The sequence below is a fragment of the Pavona decussata genome, unplaced genomic scaffold (genome assembly GCF_977016875.1).
Source record: "Pavona decussata unplaced genomic scaffold, jaPavDecu1.1 SCAFFOLD_9, whole genome shotgun sequence".
NCBI classification, from domain to species: Eukaryota; Metazoa; Cnidaria; class Anthozoa; order Scleractinia; family Agariciidae; genus Pavona; species Pavona decussata.
Window position 1 is genome coordinate 4,161,525 of NW_028145432.1, and position 15,976 is coordinate 4,177,500.

At 39.8% G+C, this 15,976-nt stretch overlaps 2 pseudogenes; both read right to left on the reverse strand.

The window, feature by feature from the left end:
• Positions 1–848: 848 nt before the first annotated feature.
• Positions 849–3,727, reverse strand: LOC146488659 (uncharacterized; annotated as a pseudogene).
• Positions 3,728–15,021: 11,294 nt separating this feature from the next.
• LOC146488660 (uncharacterized) overlaps positions 15,022–15,976 on the reverse strand; it is a 9,366-nt pseudogene continuing 8,411 nt past the window's right edge.

The window sequence follows — 15,976 nt, forward strand, 5'->3', positions numbered from 1 at the left end:
GACATCCGTCGTTGAACCATATTCTTCTTTTTCGTCCGCCATCTTTGTTTAGATGTTAATGCGATGTTCTTATTGGTCAGATGCTCAAAGGAGGGTCGCCAGTCAACTTTTTCAGCAGTGTCTGCTCATCTGTCTAGTTGCCAGGCTCCCAAAGGACAACCGTTCGTCCCAAAATGGCGCCCCTTTTTCTATTTCTTGTGTACACGCTACTTTAAGGGCAAATGGGGTGCCGAGTTAATAAAGGACGACCAAAGTAACCAGCAAACCTAAGGCTTCTAAAGTTCTTCTACTGTTTTCTGGCTGGAATGGTGAACTACATGTTAAAATAAAGTTTTATTTTGAAGCTATTAGACAAAATTTGTCAGCACCCGACATTTTTGTCAGAAAATTGTGCTTGAAAGATTATGTAGCAAACCATTCCGGCCAGAACTCTGAAGAGGACGATGTGTTGCATATAAAAACGCTTTAACTTATATAGGTTGTGGGTCATCTTGTCAACCCATTTTAATTTTTCTATAGAACAATTAAACCTGACGTCACAGGTCACGTGGTCAACAAATTAAAGTTCTGTCAACAGAAATATGTTAAGGCTAACGAGTTATGTTTCTTTGCCAAGTTTGGTGGCAATTCATCGATTCTGTGAGCTATGGTGATTTTTTTTGTTTTCACAAAATTTTACGCCCGAGCCATGCCTTAACATGCTTGAGAAGTATTCCAAGTGTATCGCGCACGGTGACAGACTATCTGATGTTGACATCTCAGTGACTAGAATGAAATGACTGGCGGCTTGGACAGGCCAAAGGTCCTTATATAGCGCGGGTCCGTGTTTAACCAGCTTGTCCTTTTTGTCAGCTACAGTTTGGCAAGTACAAATTGAGTCCATCTTCAGAGCTTCGCTGGTAATGCTTAGAGCCTCCTCTCTGAAACTGTGGCAAAGTCCTGCATTTGGGGCAGTACCAGGTCTTGGGAATAGATACCCAAGCATGACAAATGAAAATGCTGAATGGTACAATGTGGATTACAGAACTTGACAGTATCATCCTCAATTTCCTGTCTACATAACACACAGCATGAGCCAGTGGAGCTCTATCCTCACTTAGACTTACCCTTCTCGTGTACCATTGAGCAAATACCTCAGGCCAAACACAAATTCTCCAAAATGGCTGTAACTTAGGTACAACTTTTCTCCAATGGTCTTTGTCAGGAGAATTCTTTGCGGTACTAACATAAGGTCATTTTAGTCAACAGCACAGACAACAAAGTAACAGTAATCCAGCTTAGTTGTAAGTAGCTGTTGCTGAACCTGGTAATAGTATTCATGTGTGCTGAGCAGTATGAACTGCCCATCACTTTTCTTTTTTAGACAAGAGGAGGGCTTTAAAACATATGAATCAAAGTCACAGTTCTCTATGCACAGGGGACACTAAATTTCTCCGCAACCTTGACCGCAGCAGTCGCATAAGCATAGAAAATCTGGGGTAGCATGCATCCAAGGATGCTCTTGATTAATAAAGAGACCACATTTAACAACCTTGAAGTTCACAAGTTTTTTCATGGATTCCTCAAAGGCACGGATTGTTGAGGCCTCATGCTTGCGGCCCTGGTATTTATCTTATGCAGTTCAGGATAACAAATTCTTTGTATCAGAGACTAGGATGGCAACGCAGGATCTGAATGTGCTGCAGCCTTACTCTGCGAGGCACCAATCCTCCCTGCCCTTAGCTTAAAAAAGTTTGTGCCACTTGGTATCATTGGCATTTCCTCTGATTAGATACTCTTTTGCCTTTGCAGACCAGCAGACAGGTTTATGAGGCCAGTTCTTCACATCCTCCAATAACTGTTTAGTGCTCCCTATGACTTCTTTAGAAATGTGAGAACGCTCCTTCATTCCAGGTGGAGTTTTCTCTAGTCTTGATTTGGCTTGTTGTATCGTTTCAAAAGATTGATGAATTCTTTGTTTTGCCCTCGCAGCTAAAGATGCTCTGAGCTAAATGAGATTCAACATCATTTTCTTTCCACACAGCTTCAACATAGGTTTTGAATTCACATTGTTTTTCCAAACGCTGTTTTTTTCTTTCACTGGGGCCTTGCTGCTTTCTTCTTTGCTTCAAACACAAATTCTCCAAAATGTCTGTAACTTGGGTACAACTTTTCTCTAATGGTCTTTGTCAGGAGAATTCTTTGCGGTACTAACATAAGTTCATTCGAGTCAACAGCACAGACAACAAAGTAGCAGTAATTCAGCTTAGTTGTAAGTAGCTGTTGCTGAACCTGGTAATAGTATTCATGTGTGCTGAGCAGTATGAACTGCCCATCACTGTTCTTTTTTAGACAAGAGGAGGGCTTTAAAACATATGAATCAAAGTTTCAGTTCTCTGTGCACAGGGGACACTAAATTTCTCCGCAACCTTGACCGCAGCAGTCGCATGAGCATAGAAAATCTGGGCTAGCATGCATCCAAGGATGCTCTTATTAATAAAGAGACCACATTTAACAACCTTGAAGTTCACAAGTTTTTTCATGGATTCCTCAAAGGCACGGATTGTTGAGGCCTCATGCTTGCACCCTTGGTATTTATCTTATGCAGTTCACGATAACAAATTCTTTGTATCAGAGACTGGGATGGCAACGCAGGATCTGAATGTGCTGCAGCCTTACTCTGCGAGGCACCAATCCTCCCTGCCCTAAGCTTAAAAAAGTTTGTGCCACTTGACTGTGCAGTGGTGTCTTTTTGCACATGATCACTTTGTTCATCGGTAATTTCAAAAAAAAAATTTCAATGTTGATGCTCTGACAACTTTTTAGTAGGTCATTAAATCGCAATCCAAATTATTCTTGTCGAACAAATCCATTATGGTTGAGATTTTGTGGCTAGGCAACACTAGCTGTCAGCATATGGAGGAATCAAGCTCAGCACTACAGGGTTTATTTTGCACTTGCTGAGTTCAGAATAAAAGTTTTCCATTTGCGCTTGTGTCGGCACTGGCACTTCCGGTTTGTGAACAGGGCTTTCAGTAAAGACTTTCGAGTCAGCAGAAAGCTGGAGGTCCTCGGGTAGATTCTCTATTGTTGTATCAAGGTCGGCTTTCATTTTCTTAGCCGATTAAAGGTAAATATCGCGGACCCTAGTGTATTCCACTTCATTTGCAAAGCTTGGTAGTATCCAGGAGCACTTCATTTGAGTACAAGAAAGCCTTCCATTCACCTTTGTCCAGGCCTCAAGGTAAAAAAGCACACTGGCTATGTGCAAACATGATTAAGCCAGTCCCGCTTTGCAACCCAAACAGTGAGCTCAGTTTATTGCCCCGTCTTTCTCGGCAATAATCCAAATTGCAAATTGCATCGTTCATGCATTGAGAGTGCCGCACTTTCGCTAATACCACGAACTTGTGTGCGATGATATGATGTTATATTTGCTGGAAGCAAAACCTGACACCATTTGATTGTAGGCCTCGAGACTTCGGAAAGCTTTAAATTGCTTTTGTGTATAGAAGCTTGTCTCGAGAACCAAACAGCAAAGCAACTCAGTTGATTCAACCGGCGGAAGGCAGTCGGGTTCGAAGCATTTCCCCTCTATCAAAATAGGATCGATTCCAATAGTAGAGATTTTCTTCAGATAGCGCTCTCTAACGTTTAAATCTAGCTTTTTAGCATAATCAGATATTGGAATTGTGACTATATTGTCTGGACCAGTTGAAGGAATAAAATTTTTTTCGCTGGAAGCCATTTTTTGATTGTAAACTGGCAGAAATTATAATTTTGAACTGTATTTGCATATCTTAGTAGCTGAAACACGTGACTCAGATGTGCACCAACATGGCGGCAATTAAATCTGTGACGTCACCTGAAAACGATTATAAATTCGCTTTGAAAAGTTTCCTTTGCTATGGACTGGGATGTTTGCTTGTTTTTTATTTTCGTTTTGGTACTCTCATTTTGTTGAGTACAAACTTCAGAACAAACAGCCCAGTAGCAGCACATCGTTAGCTAGCATTGCAACTCCTGCTTCTCTTTCTGTGACAACTTGATGAGCTTTTGACACAGCCTTCTGTAGATCCAAAACAGCCTGATCATGCCTTTCCCCTAGAGCATCTAACTTTTCACGAACTTTACCGCTGTAGCATTTGATCCAATATTGCCTAAAGCCTGGTTCTCATATGCAGCCGACCTACCTGTGATAACCTGCATTGCCCTATGCCTAGAGAAAGGAGCCAGCACGGACAGTATCATACTTTGTTTGCTGCGTTGAGGCTACACAACAGGGAATATTTCTTCAGGTGAACAGAATGGTTAATTTGTCTTCTCAAGTTTATCTTCTTGTTTGGTAGATGATTTTTATCTCGGACGTAATGAATCGTGGGCTATATTTGCCTCTGGTACATCGCCGATAATCACCGGTTCCGTTCGCGTAAAACTTTATTTTCGCAAAGACCTGCAATGGTTGTTGTTCCCAAAATATAAGTACAGTTCCAAGTACCTTCGAAGCACAACTGAATTACAAATGTCAGGCTACAATTGTGAAGCGTGTTGGGTACACTTCTCATCTTACACGAGGTGGTTGCAACGCGAACTCTCTGAACTGCTTCTGCTCTAAGAAGAAACTATCTTTCTTTTCATACATCTTTCTACGGGGCTTTAACATTGAGCTTAAGTTTTTTACTGTAATACAGGTGTAGCCTAGAGTTACAAATTGTAAATCAGTGTACAAATTTACTTGCCTGAAACGCTCGAGAAACTCAAGATACTGTTAAGTCAGACACTGCAATCCTTATACGCAGATTCCTCCCATCTCCCAAAAGGTCAAGTGTCTTGCTTGCCATAACGCAAAAACAAACAAAACACCACAGCAAACCAAGCAGCCCTTGCTCACCTTGCGCCAAGGCCACCAAGGACTTGGGAACACTACCAAGCCTTCCCTCCCCCAGCTCCTGCTGGGGTACTTTTGTCACTTGAAGTGCGCACGATCGATCAATTCCTCACCCAAAAACAAAAATTTAAAATCAATTTTGAACTTTCTTTTAAATTCAAATAATTGTCGATGACACAAAACCATGACAATGGTTTTCCTGCCAATAGATGAATACCATAAACTGTTTGATTTCTATTCAATTCTGACTTCACAGAATTAAGATGTCTAAACATTTATTTGTGTTTAGTATAAAAATGAAAACAGTAAAATGTTAGCATATACGCATTTGTTGATTTCGCATGAAAAAAAAGGAAGGAACAGGAAAAATTGACATCAATTTTCAATTTTTAATTTAAGTTGAAAATTGAATTAATAAGAGACCCACGGTCTGTACAGGTGGTCAGGATGAATAGATCAGAGTGGCCTTTGATAACAAAGAGCAGTCGAATACTCACTTTATTTTGCCGTCATAAATACTTTATAGTTTGTAACTAAGTTTACTTTGTTCTCATGGTAATGTATTGTCGTTTTCTCTTAAGGGGGCATTCTGGTTACATTTTGGGGCAAGTTCACTTGCATTGAAAATAATGCATAAAAAATTTACAATTGGGAGAAAAAAGACAAAACTTGGCACATACATTAGTCAATGACTAATAATTAAGACAACATGATCAATAGACACCAGAATCTTTAGTCAAGTTAATTATTAACGAATGAATTCGGGAGACAATTTTTTACTTGTTCTAGCCTCCCCTTGAAATTCTTGTGTTCTAAAAGAGCTATAAAACTGTAACTTGGTTTAAAGCACTTACACAACACACTCTACAAATTAATTGAGCCTTTTGGGATTTTGCCAACTATAGTTATCATGGCAACCATTTGTCGACAGAATATTTATCAGACTAATTTCTGTTTTATGTGGAATTTTCAAAAAAGGCTCAATTAGTTTGTTAACCATAATATCTATTATAACTGCTCAAAATATGGTGACAATATGTTGAAATGCTCTTGAGATATTTAAGGGGCAAGTAAGAAAACCAAATTTCCATAATTTGGGAAACGCAAGCCAAAAGTGAACAATATAGATAGATGCTACTTGGAGCCCCTTGACTTACATAAACTCACAAATTTACATTGATACACTACTCGCATCTATCCTAACTGTCCCTACTTCTTCCTTACTTTCTTTTGGGGTTCTCTGAGAGGAGCAATGTCATTAAAATCCCCTGCTTCATTTTTCTCTCCTGACTCTAAGTTCTTCTTCTTTCGCTTTTGCTTGTCTTCTTGCAAGCCTTTATTTCTCGTGCTTTTCTTGTATTCTTGCCAGAGCCTAAATCTCGTACCCAGATCTTCCACGGTCAGGCAGAAGGGATATCTGGTAAAGTTCGATTTGAGGCCTGGAATACAGGCCTGCCCATCATTCTTTGTCCACTGTGCCGAATGGCCGCCGGCTCATAACTGTGATCATTCCTGGTGAAGTTTTCGCTTTTGAGGGTGCTCTTCGGAATGTTCTTCGGTCCAGAGGACAACAAACTTGAAACTTAAACCAAAACGAAAAAGGCACTAGGAGAGATTGCAATCAACAAGCGTGGTAAATCACTTTTTTACTAAGATTAGTTCCTACCCTTTGTGACCATCTTTGTAATGAAAACTGTTCCGAGTGTAATTGTGCTTTCCCCACTCAAGATCAACGTGCATATCGACGATCAATTAAAAAGACAACTCAAACGGAGTAAGCTGTACCAGTTTTCGCCTTAGATTGTAACTGTATTGAAGATACTGTAGTTTACAGGCTGGAAAATGTCACATCATTTTTGTGCACCCCAAGGTAATGTATCAGATAGCAAAAGACAATGCAGAGAGTTGTTGTTGTCGAAGCTTTATCAGAAAAATTTTGTGTCCATTGTTGTAGATGAGGCACAACAGAGTTACTGATTGGCATCTTGCTGTAAAATTCGCATTGGAAAGTCAAATGGTTCATGTCATATTTTCATTTGCAAAGTTTGTGAAATTGCGGTCTACCAGTGATACGTAGAAATTACTTCTTCTCTTTGTAGTCTCTTCGGCTGATTAAGCCACACAAATTTTCGTTCTTCCATAACTTAATGGTTTAAATTTCCAAACCAAATGGATTGTGTAATTCGGCAGGTTTATTTTACAGGCCAAAGAACACAACTTCAGGTCACTGTAATGATATAATTTTATATGAAGTAGCTAAACAGGACCTCCTAGCCCTAACATTATGCTACACTCTTGGTTATATACCAGCAAACCAGGAAAACCTGTCCGTGTAAATGGTAGGCGCAAAGAACAAAGGTCATTTTCTGCATTTGATTTGCAAGGCACAATAAGCTTCTTAAATAATCATTGTTGTACTGAGCATTGTATTATTTGTACATGCATGGAGGATGATACACTAAGAATACAAGGTTGTCAATGTCCAAAGCAGCTATCTTGGTGCTTCGACACTCACCTCTGATGGGGTCCTTGATCTCAGCAAAAAAATAATAGGAAGGTGTGAAGGTCTTTTGGACTTATAAAAGTAGCAAATGGGAGATAAATAGAAAACAAATAAAAAAATATTTCCACTATTTGTTTTCCTGTGTATGTCTTTGTGTTCAAATAAACTGTCACCCATTTCTGCAGCAAAACAGCTTTCACAGTAAGCTGGTCTTCAGTAACTAGTATTCCATAACCATGGCCTTCCATAGCCAGGAAACAAAATTTAATCAAACCATGATAGACAAACCCGCTGCAGAAAAGTGGTGGGGGGAAAAAACTTTGAAAACGGTGTCTGTCTTGGATGAAAATTCCTTGAGCAAAAAAAATTTCTTGTATTGATATTTGCACCCTAAGTCAAGTCTTAAAGTCAAGTCCTAATTTTTTTTAATATTAAGACCAGCAACACAAAATTATGTTCAAGGACGTCTCACACATGTACATAAAAATATCAGAACAGTGAACCTTGAACCTTTTCTTCAGTGATCACTATCAAATTTCTGCTAATAATATCAATGCACAATCAAGGAGAGGTCATGAGATCACCAGTGGTGAAATTTCTTGATATTTTAGCAACCTCCCTATAATGCCACTATGAAAAATGGACATGTAGAGACCAGTTAGGAGAAACTGTATGTTGACACTGAGGCTTAAAGGTTAAAAGCTTATAAATACAGAGCCATATTGTTAGTGATTATCGCAACTTCTTTTATGCTTCGTTCTTCCACCACCCCATGCGTCAAAAAGGGCTTAGTTACTTGAAAACCCCTTTTGAGTCAACCTTCTCATTATCCATTTTCTGGTAATTATATTGTCTTATTGCATAGGAAAATTCACCTCCTGGCGAGGGAGTTCCATGTTCACGTGAAAAACCGATATCGGTTTTTCAAGTGAAATTTAACGTGGAATTCATGAGTCAGGTGTTGAATTTTCCTTGAATGGCAGAGCTTTTTAAAAATGAAGCCATTTACTGTTCTTTGGGCGAATGTTGCAATATTGGCAATGGGCGTTAAAAAAAAACATTTCAAATGAACTGTCACAACTGTCAAGAGCCAGCAAATAGGAAGCAAGCCAAATGCACAAAACTTTATTTGAACCTCGTGTTTCACAAATCACCTTTTTCTGAACTTTTACAGAGGCTGCAAATTACATGTATATTTTTACGTTGAAAACAATGTAACTGAATGTGCTGAGAGCTTTTATTATCGAGTACGTATTTCATCTTCACAAATCATAAACTCGAATAAAACTCTTCGCTGAAAGATGGGCAACGTGCATCCAAACTGACATTGTTAGACATTCGGCGTTGCTTTTCAGCAGGATTGTGGCTGTAGCTAGAAATTGAATTGGGGTCTGCATGGCCTGTCAGCTCCGAGATTTCAGGTGGGTTAAATTCTTCACTAAGGCTTTGGATGACTGTTTTGCGGCCGCTTGAATTCGTGAATTTTCCATCCAAGGACGCAATGGAGGCGATTTTTTGCATCATTTTTGCAAGGGTATTCCTACCAATGGGAACTGTTTTATACCAAATGTTTGATGTTGGTTTGTCCAGTGGAGTTAGGAAAAAATTTCCATGATCGGTTTCACCTTTAGGACAATGTGCGACATACTCAGTGAATGCTTGGTATGGGTCCCGCTCTCCTCCATCCGTCTTCCAGATTCTGTTGTTGTACTTTCTGGCACTTTTCCTCGAACTTCCTTCGTCTCCTTGGCGATTCTTCGTTTGGTGTTCCTTATGTTCAACATACTGGTTAGTGACAGTAAAATCTTGTATGAGGCAATCATATTGCTCCTTAAAAGCTCGCATGCCAAGGTGCCTGACCTTGTTCCACCAAACAAGATGGAGAAGCGAGCGAGGATTTTGAAGGCCAAGTGCCCCGGTGGACCATATTTTCTCGATTTCATCTTCTTCTAGGGGCTGACCAGCTTCGGTTTATTTCCAAGACCTTTCCTCTTCAAATCCTTCTTCTTAACGGATAACATGTTGGCAGCTTCATCAAATTCTTTATTTTTCTTAAGGTCGAAGTTGTCGGGCGCTGGTGGACATGGCCTGTGGAGGAAATAGTGGCGAAGACCATTGCGGTAAGTTTGGAGTGAACTAGGCTCATATTCTTTGCCTTCGTCATCCCTTTTTGTTTTTCGTATTTCAACAAAAAAATGCTTCAGTAATTGGGGCGCCTCTGCTTTAGAAATGCTGTTTAAGTTCAGTTCAGTTTTGTACTTTGCCTAGTACCACAACTGTAGACAGCGAACTGCGGTACTCGACTTTTTTGTGTTTTCGGAAGCCATATTTTCTTTGAAGGCCTCTAGTTCATCTACTGTGTACGCATCTTCTGTGTATTGAAACCGGCTCTTCCTTGGTAGCTGGAGTACTTTTGCTTGTTTCTCTTCCTTCCGCCATTTTTTCTTTCGCGATAGACTGCTGCCGATTTCTCGTGCTCGTAAGCGTAAGCGGCTTCTTAGAAAATCTCTCGAGGAAGTCATAATTTAAATTAAAACAAGGAAAATCTTCTGTTTCCTCACTTCTCTCAGGTTTTTGCTTTGTAAACAGAGAGAAAGGTTTTGAACACATGATTGTTTCCAATTTTGCCTGCATTGCTGTGAGAGGCTACGCGTTGCTATGGTGTAATATCGGTTAACCTCGCTTTCAAGTCGCAATTCTACTCTGAGTATCACAGGCACCATAAATATTCCACACAGCACTATAGGACTTAGAGTCACCATCAGTGATCATAAACTTATAGCGCAAATTATATTCGATGCTGCGCCCCCACAATCTCTTTGCGCATTCCATCTTCATGCTAGGACTGGAGTCTTTATAGGAGCCATCACACTCATTCTGTGCAAACCACTCATCAAATGTCTCTTTATCCAATCTAGCTTTCATTTGAGAGCATTGATTGCATGTTTTGGAAATGACTTCCAAATCTATAACCTTTCCTGTTGCTGCTGATATTACAAATCCAACACAATGATTAGCAGTAAAACCCCTCTTCGAGCAAGTGCGATCAAAGGTGACAGGGATTTATCAATAAGAGAACTGTTATCATTTCTTGAGGTTCCTTCATCTATTGCAACTTGCTTTGCTTCATTCGCATTGGCTTTAAGCTGCTTCTTGGTTACTTTGTCGTGCGCAGCATAGCATGGTTATACCAAGTGTCTATGGAAATGCTGAATGGCATGTTGAGGATTTCACATAGCTTAGCCACCCCTTCTCTACCAATTCCCATCTCAAAGGCAGCATAAACTACTCGTCTATTGATATCTGTGCCATGGATGGTTCTCGGGGTCTCTTGATCACCATCATGCTCTCCTGTAGCCATAAATTCCTCCATGCCACCCTCATCGCACTTAGTAAACAAAGAGCTGCTAATACCAAATCTCTCAATGATTCTCTCAATGAGCTTAACACTGCCTAAAATAAAATAGTTATATGTAAGACACTATAGTATAGCCACAGACAAACACTATGTGCTCGAAAATAAAGGAAAATTAAAAATATTTTATAACACACCTGAAGCACATGGTCCACGCGAGTGAATCCTACGAACAAACTTCAACAAACTGTCCATAGAAACAAGCCGATAGCCTTTTACTTCTTCCTCAAATTCATAACTCTCAGAATCAGATGATTCCTGTTCTTGGACACCTAGTTTCCGTGAAGAAGCTGGAGTTTTGGGTGGAGGAATTCTTTCACTTTCAACATCCTCTTTGCCAACAAATGTGACAGCAACAGTTTCAGTCTGATCACGCGTTTTTGCTTTCAAAACAGTTTGTTTTTTAACTCCCCTGAAGCCTTTCTTCTTCCTTGACTTATTCTTCTGAATGGTCGACTGTTTTGAACCACATTTAGGCATTATAACAATGATAATTTGGGTGTATACAAACTGTAAACAATGGCAACGCGAAGCGATTTGAGTGATAAAAATCTGCGAGTCAGCAAGCCGTGCGAGCCAAGGTGTGAGCCATGCGAGCCGTGCGAGCTGTGCGAGTCACGCGAGTTATGCAAGCCACAGTATAAATGTTAAGAATTTTTATTTGTTGTATTTACATTCACATAAGAACAAGAACAAGAGCATCCGAACAAGATGAGTAACATCGCAATATTTAATTCTTACAGTGGGACAATGCAAACCATCATATTTAAGTTTTTTGTTAATTGACACGTCAGGACTGATTGTCAGTGCCATTCCAATCTTGTAAATGAATACTCAAAGATGACTGAAGTCAATATTGTCGCACTAAATCCAATTTGAAAAGGAGCAGCGTAACAGAAGCATTTGCCGTCAGCTGGTGGGTCGAATGCTATCTTGAAAGCAGCCTCTGCCACCCTAGTGGCAAGTTTTGAAGAAAGACTTGTCTAAGGGAAAGGACAACCACATGCAGCAGTCAGCCAACCGACAGAGTTCTGATAACTTTGATTCACCAAAGACCGAACCTGTTAAAATGGCGCGATTTACTCACCATTCTTGACGCCAACACATGGAGATCGAAGTGCTGTTCTTTTTTTTTTTCTTGAATGAAGTGCCATATGGATATCAATGAATGACATGTGTCAATAGATACCTATTTGAGTAGCAGTGCAGCCGTATGTTTTTATCGGATTTTTTTTCTGAAGTCTTGAACCTTAATAAATTTTTGCGTATTGTTTTTATTTTTTTGCGCATCTTGGGCGAGTTTAAAAAAGGCAAAATTCTCTCCAAAATTATAAGGAAAACGAAAAAAAACAAAGAAAAAAATTATTCCAAAATTTTCTCACGCGAATGTAAATAAAACAAATAAAAATTCTTAACATTTGCACTGTGACTCGCATGGCTCGCACGGTAGCTCGCATGGCTCGCTGGCTCGCAGATTTCACAGACCCAAGCGATTTTATGAAGTAACACGAGTAAGCTCTTTGAGCTGAGTAGCCAGGCTCTAATAGGAAAATTTAGACCCAGGGACGTGGATGTAGGACTTCTGGATCCCACAGACTCAATCAGCCGATCTTTTGTTTTTCCATTGTAAATTTCGCTGAAATTGCGACTGGTTTCCCTTTCGTTGCCATGGTAACGGAAAACGCAAAATAATAGAGACCTTTTCTTTTGTGGATTTTTTTTATAAAAAATGTTCTTTGTTGGGTAAAAGAGTATTATATCCTAAAAAAAGATGGACTTAAGTGACCTTTAGGGCCATAAAAAAATTTTACATTTCTTTTTAGAATTTTTGGCCCCTTAAATATATGATTGTAAAGCGCTATTGATCAGAATATGTAAATACGTGCTATATAAATTGGTAAATGATTATTACTTAGTTATTTATTGAAAGTCCATAAATTTATGTTACATCCTATCGCATCAATTACATTTAACAACATTATTTCTCCTTGTTTTGGCATGAGAGAAATTGACAAGTCTAGTCGATGAAAGCTTTTCTTTTGTATTAAGGGGTAGGGGTATACTTTTGGTTATTGTTACCAAATGACTGAGGGTGACATGGCATTTGATAATTCTTTTACTTTATCTGCCACTCTATGTGTTATCATCTCAGTGACAGACATAGACCTTGTGCGGGCTTATTGAGTGACAAATTCTGGACCAATTCTTCTCCATTAGGTGTCTGCAAAGAGGCAGCCAGGTGGTGGAACATTGACTTGTTAATTGGCTTTATACTCTTTGAAGGTTCTTGGGTTGTTCTCTTAGCTGGTAAACAGTTGATCCATTGCATCAGAACAATAACCTATCGGATGGGAGGATATAAGTAAAACATCAAATGTTGTTATGTGAAAACAGTGCTAGACCTCCATAATTCTTTGTCAGCCAAAGAGAAAATGAATCATTTGGTACTATATGATTATGAAGGTCGTTCTTAGTGTGGTACCGGGTTCTCAAACTGGCAATGATTGAAAATAATTTACATCAAACGTTTTCATAGATTAAATTTACAGCACAAATCCTTCAAATAGATAAGGACAACATTTTCAGCTCAATCTCTCCTTTGGCAGTGATCTTAAGTCCAATATTACAGACATTAAGTCCTGCATACATGTAATTGGACAACAGGGTCAGCAGACTAGGACCTATATTATTTTGTTAAACTTCATTTAACAATTTCGTAGTTAATTTACGATCTTTTTTTGCACTATCAAACGCTTGGCAATACCAATCAGATGGTTCAGTTTGTTTTGACTGCTGAAAGACTATCTCACTGTCTTGTATCTCTCTCAGATAATCCAGGCACGTGGACTAGTTAGCAAAAGCCGCTCAGATTTTCTCACTATTGTGGCCTTCAAATGTTTCAGATTCTGTAAATCAAGTCACTACTTAATCAACAAAGCTTCCTTCAATACGCAGGCCGCATTCAACACTAGATGCAGCGCGCAGGCCAAGGCCCAACTTTGGGCTCTAATGCTGACAGTTTGCCAAATGCCAACTGCTAAACCCCTGTCAAGAGACCCCAACTCTCCCCCCCTCTGACAAATACAATCCATTTAGGCAGAAATGTTTTTGTGCAGAAAAAAGACTCTGTCTACAACAAAATCTCCTTTATTATTAAAATCCCACTACAATATACAATAGTATTTTTCACAAGCCTGCTTTGTTAGCCCCAGCGGTTGGAAATTTAACATCCCCATGCATATGGAGGCTTTTTATTTGCCATGATTATAGTTGATCTTTGAAATTACAAAAGGGCACACAACAGACTTGGTGGTAAATTAATCCTACCTGGAGCTAAAACTATTGTGTTAGACAACAATCAAATGCAGCAAGCTTGTTGCCCTAAATTATTATCGCCCTAAAAGTCTGGTTATAATATTTTAAACTTGGTTATGCAACAATAGCAATCATGCTAGTTGGTATTATGGAGTTAAAGACAGCACTTAGAATCCAAGACAACATTATTATCTGTGAGGACAACCGATACGACTGTAATACTTAACTCAACAAAATGTCAAGTGTAAGTTATTTCATCTTCTCTTTGATAAAAAAAGGAACCGTCTTTCCACGTACAAAACTTCTAAATTGCTTTGTCTCTAAAGTCAAAAGATTGTTAGTCCCAAACCATGCAAAGATACTCCGACCAATAAACCAATTATCGGTATTAAATGTATTCAGTCTTGATCAATGCTCAAACACAGCTCGGAACAGGTCACTCCTGTTTAAGAGACCCTATGACATCTTTTGATTGGGATTTTTGCCTTACTTCCAACTTGCTCTATAAGTCAATACTTTATCAAGAAAGCCTCCGTCAACGGGCAGGCACACCCCAATGAACTATGCGCGCCAGCCAAGACCCAGCTTTGGGCTGAAATGCTGACAGTTTGCCGAATGTCAACGACTTAACCCCTGGAAACCCCAGCTCAGGGAAACTTACACTCTGACACAACTTTCTTTCAAATATATACAGCAAATTCCATGTTGCTCAAAGCTCTGCCTTTGTCAAACAATTACAACATCAAACAAAAAATTCTCCTTCATTGTCCCCATACTTCCTTATAATAAAACTAGTGAAGAGAACTTATAACATATCACTTAGGGCTTCAAGGGCTAACAAAAACACCCAATGATTTTAACTAGCTGTTCATTTTCTTAGTGTTCACATAATGCCTAGCTGCTCTTAATTTGCACTTCATTTTAACTTACAGCCGAGGCTGCTGGTTCAACTGACGCTGCAGCTGGTTCAGGTTCAGCTGACCCTTCCTCCTGGCCACCTTGCCCAAAGATTGCTTGGTTAATCTCTCTTTCCTCTTGACGATTATCTGTCTGCAGAAACCACAGCCATCTGTTGTGAGCATCTGGAATGCACCTTCTCCGCATGAAAATCAAAGCTCCAAGCTGGGTTCAGTGGTCTCCATGGTAACCAACTGCTGTTGCCACTTTTGACAAATTGGACCAGACATTACCCCACCCTCATTCAAGATTAAGGAATAGCAGCTGTGGACACAGCATAACCGGGAAGCCGACATTTGCCACATTTCGGAGTCTGGTCGTTGAACAACTCAGTAATTCGCAGAATGCCTGAACAAGGACTTTCCTGCGGTCTTCTGGGACCTCACCTGAGTTCAACTGATGTGCTATGAAAGGGCTCAGCTGTAATATGGCAGTCAGACGTGCGTTACGCTTCATGCCAAGTGTAGGCTTGTCCAGTTTGTTCATTAAAAGGCAAACGCGACAATCCGGATTCCTGCAACTGCCGCTCACCGTGGACACGCTTCCGCCTTCGTCATCCACGTTACAATACACACAGTTTTTGTCAGCCTCTGGGCCTTGGCTGGAACGAGTTATGGCCTCACCCAGGCACATGCAGATACATGCACAGGCACATACAAGCCTGCCATATTTCTTACACCCCACCATCGACCGTTCTTGTACGCAAGTCCTGGTATGCACTTCGAGCTGATGCCACGTTCAATTCTACTGTTGCTGAGCTGCTGTCAACCTAAAGAAAACAACAGACAGCAATACAATTAACACATAGAATCAATTTTGGAATGCCCTGTGACGTTGCACTCTTTACCATCACACAGAAAATTAGGTTTTCAATGAGCAATTTATTGTCTTTTTCTCACAATGCAAAGTTTCACTGAAG